Genomic DNA, 17025 nt, shown 5'->3' with positions numbered 1-17025 from the left:
TACTGTCTGTGCACTTGGTGGCCACTGAATCACTGTAGCCCCCAGGTCTGAGATGTCATTACAGCCAGACTGGCTCCTGGCTAAAGAAGTTTTAACAAGGAACTTCATCAGAAGGAAAACAACTCTTTGTGTATAACTATGTCTGTTTGTTTGTCTATCTGTTTTTCTTCTGTTTGAGAGTCTTTCTGCAGTCTTAAATACAGCTGTACAGTTGGCAATAAGGCATCTGAATGACTCCTAGGCAGAACAAAACTAACCAAAGATAGCTACACTTTTATGGACACCTGCATATCATTACACCTTCTTATCCTACAAACACTGTAAAGGGTCTGAACAGTGCCGTAACAACAAGAATGGAGGGAATAAGACCTGTTCAAATGCTCATTTAGATCTTTTTACTTCTGAAATGGACTTACTGTCCACTGGTGCCATTTCCCCATGCAAAGATTTTGTTGTCCACTGCGGAAAAAAGGAAGAGAATGTTAACATAAGACACAGGAACTGAATTGGATAAACATTATCTGTAAAACCTGTAACTGTAAAATACTTTTACTAGCCTGGACGATCTTTGAGACATTCTTTAACCAAAATTACCACCTTGGCCAGTCAAGCTGCTGTTTACATCCATGTCTGTCATGACTCATACAATTTATGTAGTGAAGACTTTGAAGGAATTTAAACTAAAGGTATTAAGTGTATTTGCAGAACATTATTATGTCAAAGTGAAGCTGCCCTTTGGCCTTTTGGATGTAAAATGTCATCACTTCATTTTATCCTATTAGACATTTGTGTGAAATATTTGTCATAATTAGCATATGAATTATTGAGTTATGGCCAAAGATGTGTTTTGTGAGGTCAAAGTGACCTTGACATTTGACCACCAAATTCTAAGCAGATCATCCTCGAATCCAAGAGGACGCTTGTGCTAAATATAATGAAATTCCGTTCGGAAGAATGTGACGGACGGACGGGCAACCCCAAAAATATAATGCCTCCGGCCACGGCTGTCACCTCGGACGCATAAATAGGTGTGGGGTTATTGTTGTGAAAATAATTAAAAAGTGGTCATCTTCAAAAGTTGTAGATGTTTCACAGTAATAGCCCAGGTTGTGTGTTTTCCCTTTTGTCCTCAAGAGTAGAGCGCATGGTGCCGTGTCAGCGGGTGGACCTTTCCCCGCTGTGTGAAGTTTGATTAATACAGCCTCGACAGAGAGTTCAGAGACTGAGGCCAACTCTCACCCACCCTGCTGTAAAATAATGAGCCTCCAGCAGGAAGGGATAATATACATGGGAGGGGAGAGACATTTCCTTAGCCTGAGTCCAAGCTGAATATATTCAAATGAAATGAAGAGGAGGCCATCCAAACTGATTAGACTTGTCTCAAAAGCAAGGGAGAAACCTACATATTTCCCTTCTATGTACATGTGTTTAACTGTCAGCTCTCTGCACTAACAATCAAACATGGCACTGAGCCATTTGCATATGGTTTCTATAAATACCTGGACCTCTACATGTTCCTGCAGTGATTCGAGTCGTGTTGGAACACAGACAACCCTTATTGGTCTTAAGGGAACTCAGACACCGCAGGAGTAACAGCCAATAGCAATGGACTATACTCATCAAAGAGTATAGAGTAGGCTATATGATTTACCTAAGCTTGTCAAAAGAGAAAAAATTATCAGGCAAAAGCGGGGTAATAAATTGTAATCCGTGCCGCATATGTTTGATTCGTGACCCTTGGCATTTTAAGGGTTGGGTATATATAAAAGAGTTGCAGCAGAATTTGTGAAAAGAAAAAACATGATAGGTGAACTACCACTTGGAAACTTTAGGGAAAATTACAGTACTTCAGTATATAGTGTGCAATTAAGACAGGCATTACTGGTAATAATCTTGTGTGTCGCTATGTATTTAATTGGTATATGTCTATGAATACATGTAATTGTTTTTAATACCATGCAGAAATCTAACACTATTTTGGTTGTGCATATTGTAACAATGCATGCATGAACCACTGTATTCATAGTACAATGTAGTCATCTTCGATTCTCTTTACTACAGAACAAGACCATGCAATAAACACAGGAGGCCGTAACTTCAGCTCCATCTGAGCCACAAGGAAGAAGCACCATTTCTAATACACGTGTATGTTATAAGCTTTGAAGTGCTCCTGGAGAAATGCATATGGTAATAATTCATATGAAATTATATCCTTGAGCTCATCCTGGAACAAACTCCTCACTGGAATGACCACACTCATTATGAACTACTGCTAATTACCAGTCTATGTACAGTTATTCTGATCACAGGAATAATAAGCAATAAAAATACATTAATGAAAGGACATCCATTAAAAAAGGACCATGCTTTTAAGCACAGAAATCCTTAAATACAGCAGCAGAGCACAAAGCATTAATGTAAAAATCATCTTAGCTCTGTGGCTGACTGTGGGTTGTGGTTGCTCTAGAGCTGTTACTGTCATGCATAAAGAATACAGAAACAGTACAGGAGTCCAGGATTTAAGTTTACTTTTACAAGCATAAGAGGCCTCATTGGAATAATGAAATAAAGATGAGAATGAAAATGCAATGGGAATTAAGACTGTGACTGTTCCAGAGTTTTATTTTCTTGTTTTGTATTTTTTGTTTTCTTTTGTTCTTGTACTTTTTGTTTTCTTGTTTTTGTTTTCTTTTTTGCTCCTTTAACTCTTGAGAATTGTTATGTGGGAGTATGATAAATAGCAGTGCTTAGAGTGTGTATAACCAAAACACAAAAATATTGGCAGCCGTAGGTCTGCACAGACTGTAAACACTCTGCACAGAAGCACATTATTAACAATATGTGTTGGCACCAGGCTTGGGTCAAACTGTACACAATAATAATAGAATTTAGAGAGTTTTATATTTTTTCATTTAGATTACAAAAGTGCAAAATGGGTGGGATATAAAACTTGCTACAAACTTTAGATGGTCAAAGTTGAATTTTTGGTTAGTTTATCAGTCTTTCTTAACACTGATAGGGTCCTAACAATTGCAAATTGTTTCATCCAATCAGGTTCTTACAAAGTATTGCAAGTATTATTTGAGCAGGGTCCTCGTACTTTATATATATGGCCACTATTCTGTATTTCACTGTGATTCACTCCCTCACCTTGTATCTTTGAGTCCTCTGTTATCCTCAGAGTGGCAGATGTTTCCCCCCCCCCACCAACCCATCTCTCTATCTCTGCGGCAAGGGCAGCGGCTGGCGCGGGGGCATGGAGGCCGGAAGCAGTGCATCAGGCAGACGTACAGAACTGATGGGCAGGGCTGAGAGGTGGCAGTCTGGCAGGTTGAGTGTTCACCCTCCTTTGCCCCCCACTAGCCCGCTGCTAGCCCCTGCTGTTCTGCACCATACCCAGGCACCAGCATCCCGGCGGCTGGTAGCCCATTGCTTTGCTCCCCCAATAAAAATAGCCCATCCCATTATTCTTCTGCCTCCCCAGGGGCCACAAGGTCTCCAGCATCATTACCAGGACTAAGGATCTGACTCTGCCACCACCACTTGGCACTCCCCCTCTCCTCCCCTCACTCCTCTTCTCTAATTATAGGTCAAGCACTCTTTTTGTAAATTATAAAACCTTTGTTCTTATCAGCAAGACGGAACAGAAAGGAAAGATACCATGGAAGGAAGAGGAGCAAGGAAGAAGAGAAAAAGTAGATGAAGAAAGAGGAGGGAAATGGTGTAAAAATTAGAAAGGGGGGGAAAATTTTCAATTATAAAACCAAGCTAATTTGGTATGACCAGCGACTGTCATGCATGGTGACGGAGCTCCATTATGCAGTCATTTGAGCTCTTTCAAATTAGTTATGTTAATGTCCTGCGTGTGAATGTAACACTTGGATGGGACAAGATTTCAGCAATTAATTTCTACAGTCAGCGGAGAGACAAGCAAATTTATTTTCCCCCTCTCAGGGAATTGGTGGTGGAGGGAGTGAGGAGGGGAGAGAGCATTCTGGAGCAGGGAACAAGCTAAACACAAGACCTAAATAAAGCCTGAACAATGGGAGCCAATGCCTCCTCATTCATTCAATTGACAATGTTTTGCAGCTTAAACCTGTTTTATTAATTATGTTTGACATTTCCTTAATTAGTTTCATTTACACCAAATCAATCCCTGCTGCTGTACAGCGTCATTTATCATTTTAAAAAATTTGCATAGCCAGTGCTGACTTTTTCTACTTAATTATACATTAAAAGTGTCAGCCGCGCTTGCTGCCTGGCATTATCTGAGGCAGAAAGGTTTGTGGCTGGACTGGGGTGGCATTAATCATCAGGGCGGGCGCGGGCAATGGGTGCTCCCAGTCGCCAGCGGGAGAGCTGAGTGGGGCTTCTCATTTTCAAAGCTTGATGCTTCCAGGGCCATGATGACCTCAATGACCTATGGGGAGAGGCAGACAAATCAGCGACCTCCAGCCCCAAAACAACTACAGCTTGTTTATAAACCACGTTGAGAGGAAGAAGGGAGCCTAACTGTGAAAAGATAATGCTGGAAGATGTGTAGCCAAATCAAAAACATAAGTTGAGGAGACCACGGCATATTTACAGGTATCACAGGAATGGGTATATGTTTAGATCACACAGATTTCTTTTCAGACAGTCATGTGACATTTAAAGATATCAGTAATTAAATAACTAACTCCTTAACAGACACCCCCATTTTTGTATACAAGCCAGAAAATAACTTGCCCAAAATAAAAAGATTACTGTTCTTAAACCCTTTTGATCACAGTCATAACCCCTTTGAAAGGTAACATTTTAGATTTTACAAGCAAAAAGTAAGAATGAGTATAAAAGACCCAAAGTTACAGAGGCACAAACATGGTAGAAATGCAAGTTTTTAATGCCTCGCCTGTTTTGGGTTTTTTTGGGGGATTTTTTTTTTTTTTTTTGGCATAAAAAAGGAAATATAAGGCCTGTAGTAGTACAGTTTTTGTGGAAAAGCCATTGCCACAAGTCTGGACCCATTTGAAGTCAACAGCTGTTGCAGTGATATGGGTATCCTTAATTGCTTTGCAAAGATAAAATCAGGACACTTGGCATTTTCAAGCAATGTTTAATTTGTCTTGGTTTTTTTAAGACTTAGTCTGGTACAGACCAAAACACGTCTAAAGTAGCACTACCAAGGCCAAAGCATCCCATGGGAGGGACAATGTATTAGAAAAAGGTTAAATGCAAGTTTTCCAGAATGTGCAAGTAGTGTTTATCATAAAAACAAGTAGTACAGGAAACTAGCAATTTAAGAGCTGGTATTCATGAAAAAATACCAGCTTTTGTTGTTACAAATCAATAGTAACAAACATATGTATTCCAACATAACCCCAATAGCAACTCTGTTGGCTGAGAATGGCTATTACTTTCCCTTCGGCAAGTTTGTGAACACACAGCAAGCTGACAGCTCAAACACCTGGCAAGCTCACTCCTGAGTAAATCTTCTGAGTGTTGAGGTGAACATGGCTTTACAAAACACCCATTCAGGAACCAAGACAGAAATTGGCAGGTAGGCAGAACCGTGGTGTCAGGAGTGAAAATTACTCTGAAATGCGGAGCACAGTGAGAGGCTGACTGAGTGAGTCTCTGAATGGTGAAAGCTATGGGTGTCACAGTGTACTATGTTCACATGGGAAATCAAACAAGTGTATTTTGGAGGTGAGTCAACACTTTTGTCCTTTGTAAAATGAAAATATTTGATTGTCAATTTAAATTCAGAATGGCCTCAGGTATTGCCACACAAAAAAAATAAAAAATTTAAAAAAAAGGTGCACTGCATGTCAGGATATGGTACCTGCTCATGCACAAGTAAACTGATTACTCTTTCAGTGGTAGAATACCAGTCTTAACCTTGTAGCAGTTCTCATACTTAAATTAATCTTTTAAAAGGAAGTCTTACTTTAATTAAATAGATATCCTAAAATGCACAATGATAAAACCAGTAATTCATAACATGAAGTGAGCTGCTTGAGCTGGAATCAATGAGAGGAAAAAACATCCAGAATCCAAAGCGTGGAAAAAAAAGGCCTGTCCCAAGCCACTGATTTCTCAAAAAGTCCCCTGAATAAGCCATATCAAGATGTAAAGAGGCTGTGCCATGGCTTTGCTTGCAGCGTCCTTCAAGGGCAACACAATAGAGAGGCGGGCAACAAAGAACCTGATGAAGTGGCTAATGCCCTGGCATGCCCCAACAGGAGCGGCAGGGGGGCGGCCAGAAGCGGCAGCTACATGTGCACGCCCCACTCTCCTGTTTGGCCCCAGCTGATGTACTAACTATCCTCCCAGGGTCATTAGATTAAGAAATGCAAAACCCGAAGCAATACCTGTAATTGCAACAGGCCAGATCAATATTGGAAAAGAAAAAGAAAGGGAAGAGGTTACCCTTGCTAACAGACAGAGGACTGCTTAAGAATCGATTGCTAAAATGTGGGGGATGGAAAGTCTGAGTATCAAACATTTTTATTCTAGAAAGTTCCCAATCAACATATTAGTGGTGGCACATTGAAATAATAGAAACTTCTGCAGTCAAGTAAAGTAGTTGAAATAAGCCAGTGACTCTTTTCACTCATGAAAATATAATTTATATAAGTGATCACTCTAAAAACTAAAACTTTCCTCTCTCTATCTACAGCCCCCGCCCCCAGACATCACTTCAATTCCCCAACCAAAAGCACCCCTTTAAATGCAAAACATTTCCACTATCAAGGATTATGCTTTCTCTCAGGATATATGAAAAACCCTTTGTGAAAATATGATGATGAATTCATGGGCCCAAAACTCTGGGGTAGTTTTTACATCGACGGAAAACGGAGGGAGGGGAGGAGAAAAATCACCTATTTGGATGGCATACATTACCATTACTCTTGTATTGTGTCTCCACTTTTCATAATGACGGGGATAAGTGTCCTGCTCCGAATGCGTATCCGCTGACAATGGAGGCAGACATTACTTGGTTAAAAGCTCAGGGTCCTGTGGGTAAAGAGGCCCAGAGAATAAAGAGTATCCGTCATGGCTAACGAGCTATAGGGATAGCACATTGCCTTTATAAATCACTAGATCTTGCTGTTTATTTAAATTCATTGGTGCCTCATTATAACTGAGCTATGCACCTTTAGGTCTGAGTTGATTAGGAGTGCCATAGCTCAAAATGGCTTTTAATTCAGTGAAACGTAGCTCTGACCTTGATGCCGTAACCCTGACTAAAACACGCAGCGACTCCCACATTAATAATGATGCTACCTTTACTGGGCCACGGAGCCGCGCTGCTGCTACTTAAAATATGTATTATTAGTTACCAGCGACGGCACATTTATCACACCAAATTACCCTTCGGTGTAAAACTGCTTAATTCTGGGTCCCTGTACCCCTCTGCACTATTACCTGCTCTTTAGAAAGGCCTGGAATTAAATGTAGGGATGAAATGTCAGGGTAATGGGGAAGAGGATGCGGGTCGATGGGATGCACACTTGATCATTCCCTAGTGGCCTTCTCCACATCCAGACAATATACTGAATGTGTCTCCCTCATAAAGGAAGTTCCACTGCACCTTGCTTTGCAGACCTTTAAAGATGTAAATGAAGGGTACTTCTTTGAAATATTCTTTAAACTGTCCATTAAACTTACATGCAAAACATGATCGACTCCATGTGAGCTCGCATGAGAATTTTAAACTCTAGGTATCAGAATTTCATGAAAATGTTTTCTCATAAACAGAAACTTTGGATGAGCAAAGAAAACTGAAGCAACCATAAACTTTTTATTCACTGAGGCATTTTAACAGACTGAAACTCCACTGACTTGGGTGCACCGTACAGTACATAAACAAACACACTCTCACACACACACACACACACACACACACACTCACTCTCTCACACTCTCACACACACTCACACACACACACACACACACCTACCTGCCAGACTTTTGTGGATAGAGACAGGAAACCGGCCTGCAGCCACTAAACATTTGTCATTGTTCATCCCATGTGTGCCCACCAGAGACGGATTACTTTGACCAATCGGCTAAATGATTAGATCAATTAGGTACTTTGGAGTGGGCATCAACAGCGGCCTGCTGCAGCTTCAAGACCTGTGGGAGTTGGCATATCAGAACCACCTCATTAGGTCTCTGGACTCTACCCAAAACCACACCACAAAGACAAAGACAGAGGACCAGAGGACAGGAAGACAGTGGGGAGAGGAGAAACTGAGAAATAGGGAGCAGACTAAACTTCAATAGGTGAATTAGATGTATTCCTACTGAATAGTACCTGCGGGATCAATTGTGTTTATGTGGGGCAACATCTCAAAAACATGTAAAAACAATACAAAGCGATCTAACAGATACAATAAGTGGGAGTATTTTGAGTGTTAGCCATATAATCCATTGTTATGAGACCAATGGGAATGCATCGGTATACAGAATTTCTTTTCTCTAAGGATAACATCAAACAGTCCAGTAATAATTTAGATTACTAGGGACAACAATACGTGGGGTTTACAAGGGAACACAGACAGTGCTGGCATAAACACATTTCTCATATCAAACACAGCCGTATAGTACATAAATATATGCACAATACATTAATGGCTCCTGCTCATCTGAGCAAATGGCGAGGCTGGAGCAATGGGGGAAAAGAAGACGTTACACACGTTCCATCAGATGTCGAATCATTTAGTCACGACCACTTTCCAGAGCCAGAAATAACCACTCGTCCTCCAGTCTCCGGGGATCCAGGGATAGGCCCGGGCAACAGAGGAGAGATGGGAAAGGATCCAGAGACCCAAAGGAGGGTAAAAGAGAGGAAAATCAGAGAAAAGGAGAAAAGCGGATAAATAATGCCGTCTGTTCTATACTGCACAGACTAGCATCTCGGTTTTCACTGGATTTCCATACTTAGAGGAAACTCTTCACTCTCAGCAGAAGTGCTTTGCATATCAGAGGGCACTCATTTTGCACAGTGCAAACACTCTGGTCATTAACATGTGATGACATTATCTTCCTAATCACACTACAGAGGGTCTACTCTATAATGTATACAAGACAACTGTAGCAATGACTCAAACCCTTCTTGACAGTTTTGTGGTTTGCATTGGGCTGCTGTTTGTGTCTTTTTCCTCATCACAAAGCTTTTAATCTTTTAATCTGAAGCATAAAGCAAGTGTATACAGCTGAGAAATCATGTGACCACTTTGCTAAAAGGTAAAGAGATATGATTACTCTGTGTAAAAGGAAACAATGGAGATCCCTTCCCCAAAGGCTAAAAATAATTTAATCTGTCATGTAGGTGCACAAATAACAGCCTTGCATCTGAGCCATTATTACTGGGCTTCTGAAGTTGGTAGCAGATAAATCTGTTTCTCCTCATCTTCGCTGTGGTATGGAGAGGACAAGTTATTGTATCTGCTCAGATTTCCTTCTTGCTTTGGCAATCTCTCTGAACCGCCAGATTAGAGCAATTTGTGACAGACAGAAACGAGCAGAGTACAGACCGAATAAAATCATGTAAAATACTGGTATTAAAATCTATGTTCTAAAGATAATTACCAAATGTATTTTCTGCATGTTTAAAGCATAGAACTATTTTTACAATTTAGTTTTAGGATTGTGGTTGAAAAACATTGCAGTTCTGATGCATAAAACAAGTGCTCCACAAACAGCTACTATAAATAAAGTTGCAAAAAGTAACACTGATACTCTGGTGATAGCTTCTGCCTCTCTTACACTCCTAGTTATTTTCTTTGATTTTGTTTTTTGGTAGGGGATTTTAAAAACAGTACCAAGACTCCATAATTTCACACAGCCAGGCAACTGAAAGTGCAATTAATATTATTCACAATTCCTCTCCTTTTCTTGGTGAAATACGTCTAATAAGGGAAAGACAGGGGGTCCCCACAGCGCACAGCACAAACCAGCGCTCTGCGTGTAAGTGTTGTTGTTTGCACATGGCCTCAACCCCTAGAGGCAGTGAGGAAAAAGACACAGAGGGAGGGAAGGAGACAGAGACAGAGAGGGGACTCTGTTCAAGTGAAAACCATAGCAGCAGAGGCCACAGGCATCCCACAATCCCCTCTGATTCTGCCTGTTATTTTCCCAGGTTGTAGCGAGCGCTTCTTGTTGGTAGGGGTTGGCAGCCGAGCTTCAGCAAGAGGCGTCACAAATCTCTGGTCCCCGTTCTGAATCCGCCACATTAGATGGCGTATGTTTGTGCCCTAGGGATCGCAGCGCCTCAGCCTGTGTTTGGGGTACTTTGTCAGATGACTCAGTGTGTGTGATTTATGAGCTCTGGAAAGGTTGCATTTCCAGCACGCGTGGACGTCTGCATGGTAAATGGAGAAATTCTGAATTTATTAACATACAATGAATGATGATTAATGTTTTGGTATAGATCATGCTCTCTTTTCAGATGTCTCAGTGTGGGGGTGATATATGTAGCAATAAAACAATATGTATGTACTCAAAAGCACATTGTATGAGTGTTCAGTCCATGACTCTTTTAGACACGTTCGCTGTGTGCTTGCACGATGACAGTGTGGGAAGGTTTCATACTGAACTCCGTGGACATTTATATATACACATAGCACAACAGTACTTCTTATGCATGCATTATCCTCCACACAAAGTGAAGTGTTCCCTTCCATGGCACAAGCACCTAGCATAGTCAATGAGAGAAAGTATAAATTAAAAACACAAAAAACTGAGCAAAAGAATGCAATTTAGAGCGATATCAGTATACATTTAGAGGTCCATTCGTCAAAATCCCCACCATTATTAACTTTTGTATTCTACAACACATCTTGTGTCTCCCTCATCAGCTTTTCCAATATCTTCTCAAATACATTACTGCCAGTGTGGAGCAGGTATGTTCACCCTAGGCCAATTACTGCAGTGAACCATAAAGGTAAGCAGTGCTGAAGAAGGTTTTGTCATATATTTACCTTTGTGTTCCAGCCAGACCCCCACAGTGGTAGGTGGGAAATACAGGGAATATCAAACATCTTTCTAATCACAATGACAACAGAGGAATCACTATGCAGACGCATGTTTCTGACAGGTTTTTGGGAATACGTCTATATGGGTGAATGTGAGTCTGCCCGCATGTTTGCATCTTGAAATGGTGAATCAAGGCTGACTTCTACTTATGCAATGACCTTACCATTTCACCCTTGGAATGAGGTTGAGTCCTGCTCTATGCTTCCATGTAGCTGAGGTAGCTGGGTGATCATTCCAATGTGGAGCTAAAGAAAAATAAAGGAAAAAAAAAAAAAAAATCAAGTGTGTGTACGCATATCTTGATGTGGTTGTAAATACGTGCACTTTGACGTGACTGTGTGTGAGGTGTGGTGTGCGTACATGTTTTGTGTTTACTGCATATGTATGAATGCAAGTATATATACAGTATACATGTGTCCGAGTGTATGTGCGTGTGCGCATACTTGTGGGCTAACTTCATAGGTATGTGGTTGCTGTCAGAAGAAGCTGACTAGTGATGAGGGATGGAGAGAATCAGAAACACATTGGGCTGGGAATGGGGTGTGAGCCGCAGGGTCGCCCTGGCACAAAACGCAACTGCCTCGCACATCATTACCCTCATCCCCCTAATGCGCACAACACTTAGAGCTACAAACAGGCTTGACTCCAGAGCGCACACATAGGCACACGAACATTAAGCGCCACACAGTCACACAGGATGCCACATACAGATGTATAAACTCACATGTGCCTACACGCACACACACACTAGCAACTCACAATTTGCTATTGCTTACCGTATAGTGTTAAGAACAAAAACTTTTTTGTAAGCGTGAAAGTAACTGAAACTCTGAACATTATCAATAACTGGAGAAAAACAATCCTCTAACAGTACAGGTGCCACAGTTTTAACTGTATACTATACAACTAGTACTACACAACAGGCTGTTGGTAGGTCACTGTGGTGACTCTCCTAAACCTTTTCTTAACAGAGTAAGCCAAAAGAAGGCACGTCTCCACACACTCAGATCCTTCCCTATTCTGAAAACACATTCAATGTATTTTGAGACAAACAATTATAGCCATTTCAAAACAGAATTGAGCTCCACTGGGAAAAGTATACCTATTCAACTGCAGGACCTTCATAAAATCACAGTAGTTTCACACTGTAACGGATGCCTTCCTCCCGTCTTGCTGCATGAGAGAGTTTCAGAATGGTGGGATCGGGGGAGCGGTAGGGCAGAGAAAAAAAAAAAAGACAGAAGAAGAGAAGAAAGCAGAAGATACGATGCAGAAGAGTGGAAGAGAGGTAAGCCAAGCATAAAATAACTTCAATCTAACATCCTCTCAGTGGGGCGATGGGAGGCAAATAGCAATCCCACCAATGCCGTATACTCAAGGGGGTTCCCCCCACCTCTCACTGACCCATAGAGAAGAGGATCATGGGAGAGCAGGGACGAGACAAACCCACTTCAATTAAGGCATGGCGATGTCTCGTCAGCACGGCAGATGAGGTGTCAGAGAGTTCAGCCGTGGATAGATCACAGGGAAAAAAAACAGTTCCTTGCTCAGCACAGTCAGGGGCTTTTGCATGCTTTGGACCTTTCTTTCTGTTCCCCTTTTGTCTTCTTCCCCCCTTCTCTCTGCCTCTCTTTCAGTGGCTGACAGACGTTTATAATATTAGGACTTTTTTGGCTTTTCTGCAGGGCCAGTTTGGCGGGAAAGTCAGCAGACCCACCAGTGTCCCTTCTCACAGGCCTCTTGGATTCTGGATAGATAAACTTCTTATCAAATTTATGCATTAGCAGCGAGCCGCCTCAACACACCTGCAAATGACATTTAAAGGTCAAAACAACATGTACAGGCAGGGAGTCTCACGCTACACATTATGGCGAATCAGGATTGCTGGAGAGGCAGGGAGTCAAATCGGAGGAATGTTTGGGAGAGAGAGAGAAGGACATAGAAATAGGGAGATGACTAAAATGAGCTGTTTCAAGAGGGTAGTCATAAAAAACTGCAAATAGAACAGTGCCAAGCCGCCAGGTTGCCTTAAACAAAGAGGGAAGTCAACTCATTGTGCTAATAAAATATACATGCTATTTTCGCAATACGTCGCACCATTTGAGATCCACCGCTGAAACACTAGAAATGCGCCATCCTATACAGAGAGACTGTCTTCACGAAGCCACTCCTCTGCCATGGATTTCCAGTATGGAAATGGAGATACAGTATTCAAAAGAGAAAAGACGAAGGGATGACAATTTTTGTTAACAATTGGCCTGCAAGGTGACAAAGCCGATATTATGGTAATGTCAATCTAATCACATAATGGCTAATGACATAGTGAAAATAGAATTACAAATTTGTACAAATTGATTAAAAAGGGAAAACTGTAATATCACACTGACATAGGTATTCGGACCCTTGGCTATGACTCTTGAAATTTATCTCAGGTCCCTCCCATTTTGGGATGTTTCTACACTCTGATTGGAGTCAACCTGTGGTAAATTCAGCTGATTGGACATGATTTGGAAAGGCAAACACCTGTCTATATAAGGTCACACAGCTGACAATGCATATCAGAGCAAAAACAAAGCCATGAGGTGAGGTCGAAGGAACTGCCTGCAGGGCTCAGAGACAGGATTTTGTCGAGGCACAGATCTGAGGAAGACCACGGACAAATTTCTGCTGCATTTAAGATTCCCAAGAGCACAGTTGCCTCCATAATTCTTCAATGGAAGAAGTGTGGAACAACCAGGAGCTGGCTGCCTGGCCAAACTGAGCAATTGGGGGAGAAGGGCCGAGGTCCGTATGAGCTCCAGAGGTCCTAGTGTTTCCTCCATTTACATTTTGCAGTGGCGTGAAGTTGCACAGCGCTGCAGAGGGCTTTTAATGTGAAACGATAGCATGGGTCTGAATATTTTCTGAATGCACTGAAATCTCTCTCTGTGATTAGATTGACATTACCATAATATCGGCTTTGTCATCTCGCAGGCCAATTGTTAACGAAAAGTACCATCCCTTGCACGTTTGCCATGGAGGCATCAGCAAAGCAGGCAGGCATCCCAAAGTATGGAAGCCGCTTTCTCCTCTCTCTTCACCCTGCACCCAGCACCCAGTACACACAGACACACAGACACACAGACACAGACACACACACACACACACACACTCACAAACACAAACACACACACACATTCCCGTGAAGCTCCGCTTGGGAGATACAAGCTGGATTTGGCACGCATCCTTGCCTCTTCCCCAACACTCTGCGTGGCTGCCTGGTGTCAGAGCGCCAACTCTCCCGGCCCAGCTGCACTGATTAGCACAGGCAGATTATTATCCAGGCATCTCCTGGAAGCACCGCATACTTCTTTTTTTTTTTATTACCCATTTTTGTTTCTTTCAAATCATTGTATCCCACACAGTTTACTGTATGTGCTTAATCACCCTACAAAAAACAACAGTCAAGGACAGAAATAAAGAAATAAACAATTAGAGGCGAAATGGGCAGAGTTAGGTGACGCAAATTTGTTAGTACTGCTTGTGGATACATCAGCAAAAAGTGATTCATCAGCATTGTGAAAAAGCTCTCTCATCTTTCAATCCTTGTTTCTCTTTCTCTCTCCCCCTTCCTCCACCTCCTCCTCCACTGTCTAGGACCTGTCCTGCTGCCAAGATTTCACCCCCCAAACCCCGGGACGTGAGCATCCCGCTCTCAAACTTCTGCAATGCCTTATCTGTGCACCACACACTAACATCCAGCATCTGAGGAATCCTTCTCTCCCCGTGCCAGAAATACACCAGCATCTCTCTCTCCCTCACTCTCTCTCTCTCACCCCATTCTCCATCATGTTCTTTTCTCTTTCACTCTCTTTCTCTCTCCCTCTCTCTCTAGAGCTTTGCATTTGAAATTGAACAGACACAGCCAATTTATCATAGGCTGACACGTGTCATGTCCAAGGCCTAACCACAGGGACTTACAGTAGGCATTGCATTTATCCCCTTTGTTGTCAGCACGGACCAAGACAATACCAGGAACTATTAAAAAAGGAGTAGAGAAGGAGAGAGGAAAAAGAGCTGGAGAATGCAAGAGGTGAGAATATACTACTAAACATCAGCTGAGATTGCATACCTCTGATATTTACCTCTCTGAAAGGTTACAGACCCCTGCAAGGTTGAAGCCAGCACATTTTCCTAACCAACAATCAAATGTGTGGTGATGCAAGGCATCTGGGTATAACCCCGATACAATGCCAAGGCAGCCATGAGATGGATCAGGTGGAGAGTTAGCACAATATGGGATTGCACCTTTGCACTGGGGCACATAGAGTAATTTAAATTTCAATATCACTGTGCAATACTCATGCGACCACAAAAATGAAAGGACAAAAAAAAAGTTCTATCCAGATGCAAAACAAAAGGGCTGACTGAATGACACCTCTGGGAAAACATTTAAGAATAATCTGAAATACGTAAAGAAGCCTAGAAAGTTCACTCCCAGTTGCTAGGCTGCCATTTAAATGCTTTCTTAAGCTGGAATAAAGAACAGGAGAGATACTTAAAGGTAATCATTCCTGAGACAAGAAAGGGGACAAAACTGTTAATGTGCATCATATAAAACCCTTTCTGTTTAATCACTTTGTCGCTGTATTATCGCTCCGCTCTTTGAACAGGTTCTTTAAAATAACACACGTCCTTATCGTTATACTGTGTGGGAGAGGCAAGAAAGATGACCCTGCCCGATAATACTGTCACAACAAAGAATGTATATATTCTCCTTATGCAGACTAGCTGGAAAAGATAAAGAGAGTGGGGACAGAGGCTAATGAGATGAGGGAGGGGTGTGCACGTGTGTGTGTGTGTGTGTGTGTGTGTGTGTGTGTGTGTGTGTGTGTCCGTGTGTGTGTGTGTGTGTGTGTGTGTGTGTGTGTGTGTGTGTGTGTGTGTCTTAGTACGGTTGTATGGACAAATTTTGGTTTGAAACCATCATTATGAGGACATTTTGGCGAGTCCTGACAACTTCAAAGGGCTGACTGAGGGTTAAGACTTGGTTTTAGGGTTCAGGTTAGAATTAAGATTAGGTTAGGGTAAGAGTTGGGGTTAGGCATTTATTTGTGATGTTAAGGTTAGGGTAAGGGGCTAGGGAATGTATTATGTCAAAGAGTGTCCTCATAACTAATGTAAAACGTGTGCGTGTGTGTGTGTGTGTGTGTGTAATTAAGTTATGAACCACAAGGTTATTAATTGGCATCTCTCACGTTCATAGGCTTACATTCATTCCTCTTTAACACCACAGTATTTGGCATGAATGTTGAATAGGCCGTCTGCAGGTAATTTATATTCAACCCAATGACTGACTTTAACTGACAGACAATCCTCACAATGGTCAAAGGAACTTGAAAGACAAAGTACCACCCTCCTTCTCCTCTCACTCAAAGGCAGCGTCTACATTACAACATCATACATCTGTAGCTTTTGACGGTCCACTAGACCAGCAGACCAGCGAACTTGAGAGCTGCTGAGACTGTTCATTACCCAGTGGTACGTGACCTTTAACAAACTAGCTTTGGAAGCCATTTTGACTCTTCTAGTAATTAACAAGTGGTAATGCATGGGAGATAATTAATGGAAGGTCAAGTGTTGCCTGCTACCCTTCTTTAGATGCCATTGGGTCCCTGACACTGAATTCGAAGTTCAGAACCCATCAGCTCCTGTCTGGTTTTCAGAATAGCACTTCACACATGGGAAAAGAAGTCACCTCTGGTATCCGTAGTGTGAGGTAGAACACAGCCTTTGGTTTCTGTCTAGACTAGGAGAAAAGAGGACATGATGTGGCTTCGTGGCTAAATATCAGATATGAATCTAATAGAAGAAAGGAGAGTGGATGAGACACTGAGGACGGACCCTGGAGTCTCCCCGTTTAATGACGAGTGCCCTTACTATGTGTACACCAAGGCTTTCATATTTAAACACAGGCTGAATGATAACTGAAATAGGCCAGCCATGAATAGCTTGGTCCTA

General features: G+C 42.0%; 1 long non-coding RNA gene across 2 annotated transcripts in view; it reads right to left on the bottom strand.

The window, feature by feature from the left end:
* LOC120804667 overlaps positions 1 to 17025 on the bottom strand; it is a 62111-nt gene that overhangs the window by 13908 nt on the left and 31178 nt on the right. For both annotated transcript variants that reach the window (XR_005709466.1, XR_005709465.1), the window contains one exon: positions 11189 to 11270. This is a non-coding gene — a long non-coding RNA (uncharacterized LOC120804667). The remainder of the gene's footprint in view (positions 1 to 11188; positions 11271 to 17025) is intronic.

Source organism: Xiphias gladius, chromosome 19, assembly GCF_016859285.1.
Source record: "Xiphias gladius isolate SHS-SW01 ecotype Sanya breed wild chromosome 19, ASM1685928v1, whole genome shotgun sequence".
NCBI classification, from domain to species: Eukaryota; Metazoa; Chordata; class Actinopteri; order Istiophoriformes; family Xiphiidae; genus Xiphias; species Xiphias gladius.
Note: the sequence above shows the minus strand (reverse complement) of the source record. Positions and strands in the feature narration are given on the sequence as shown.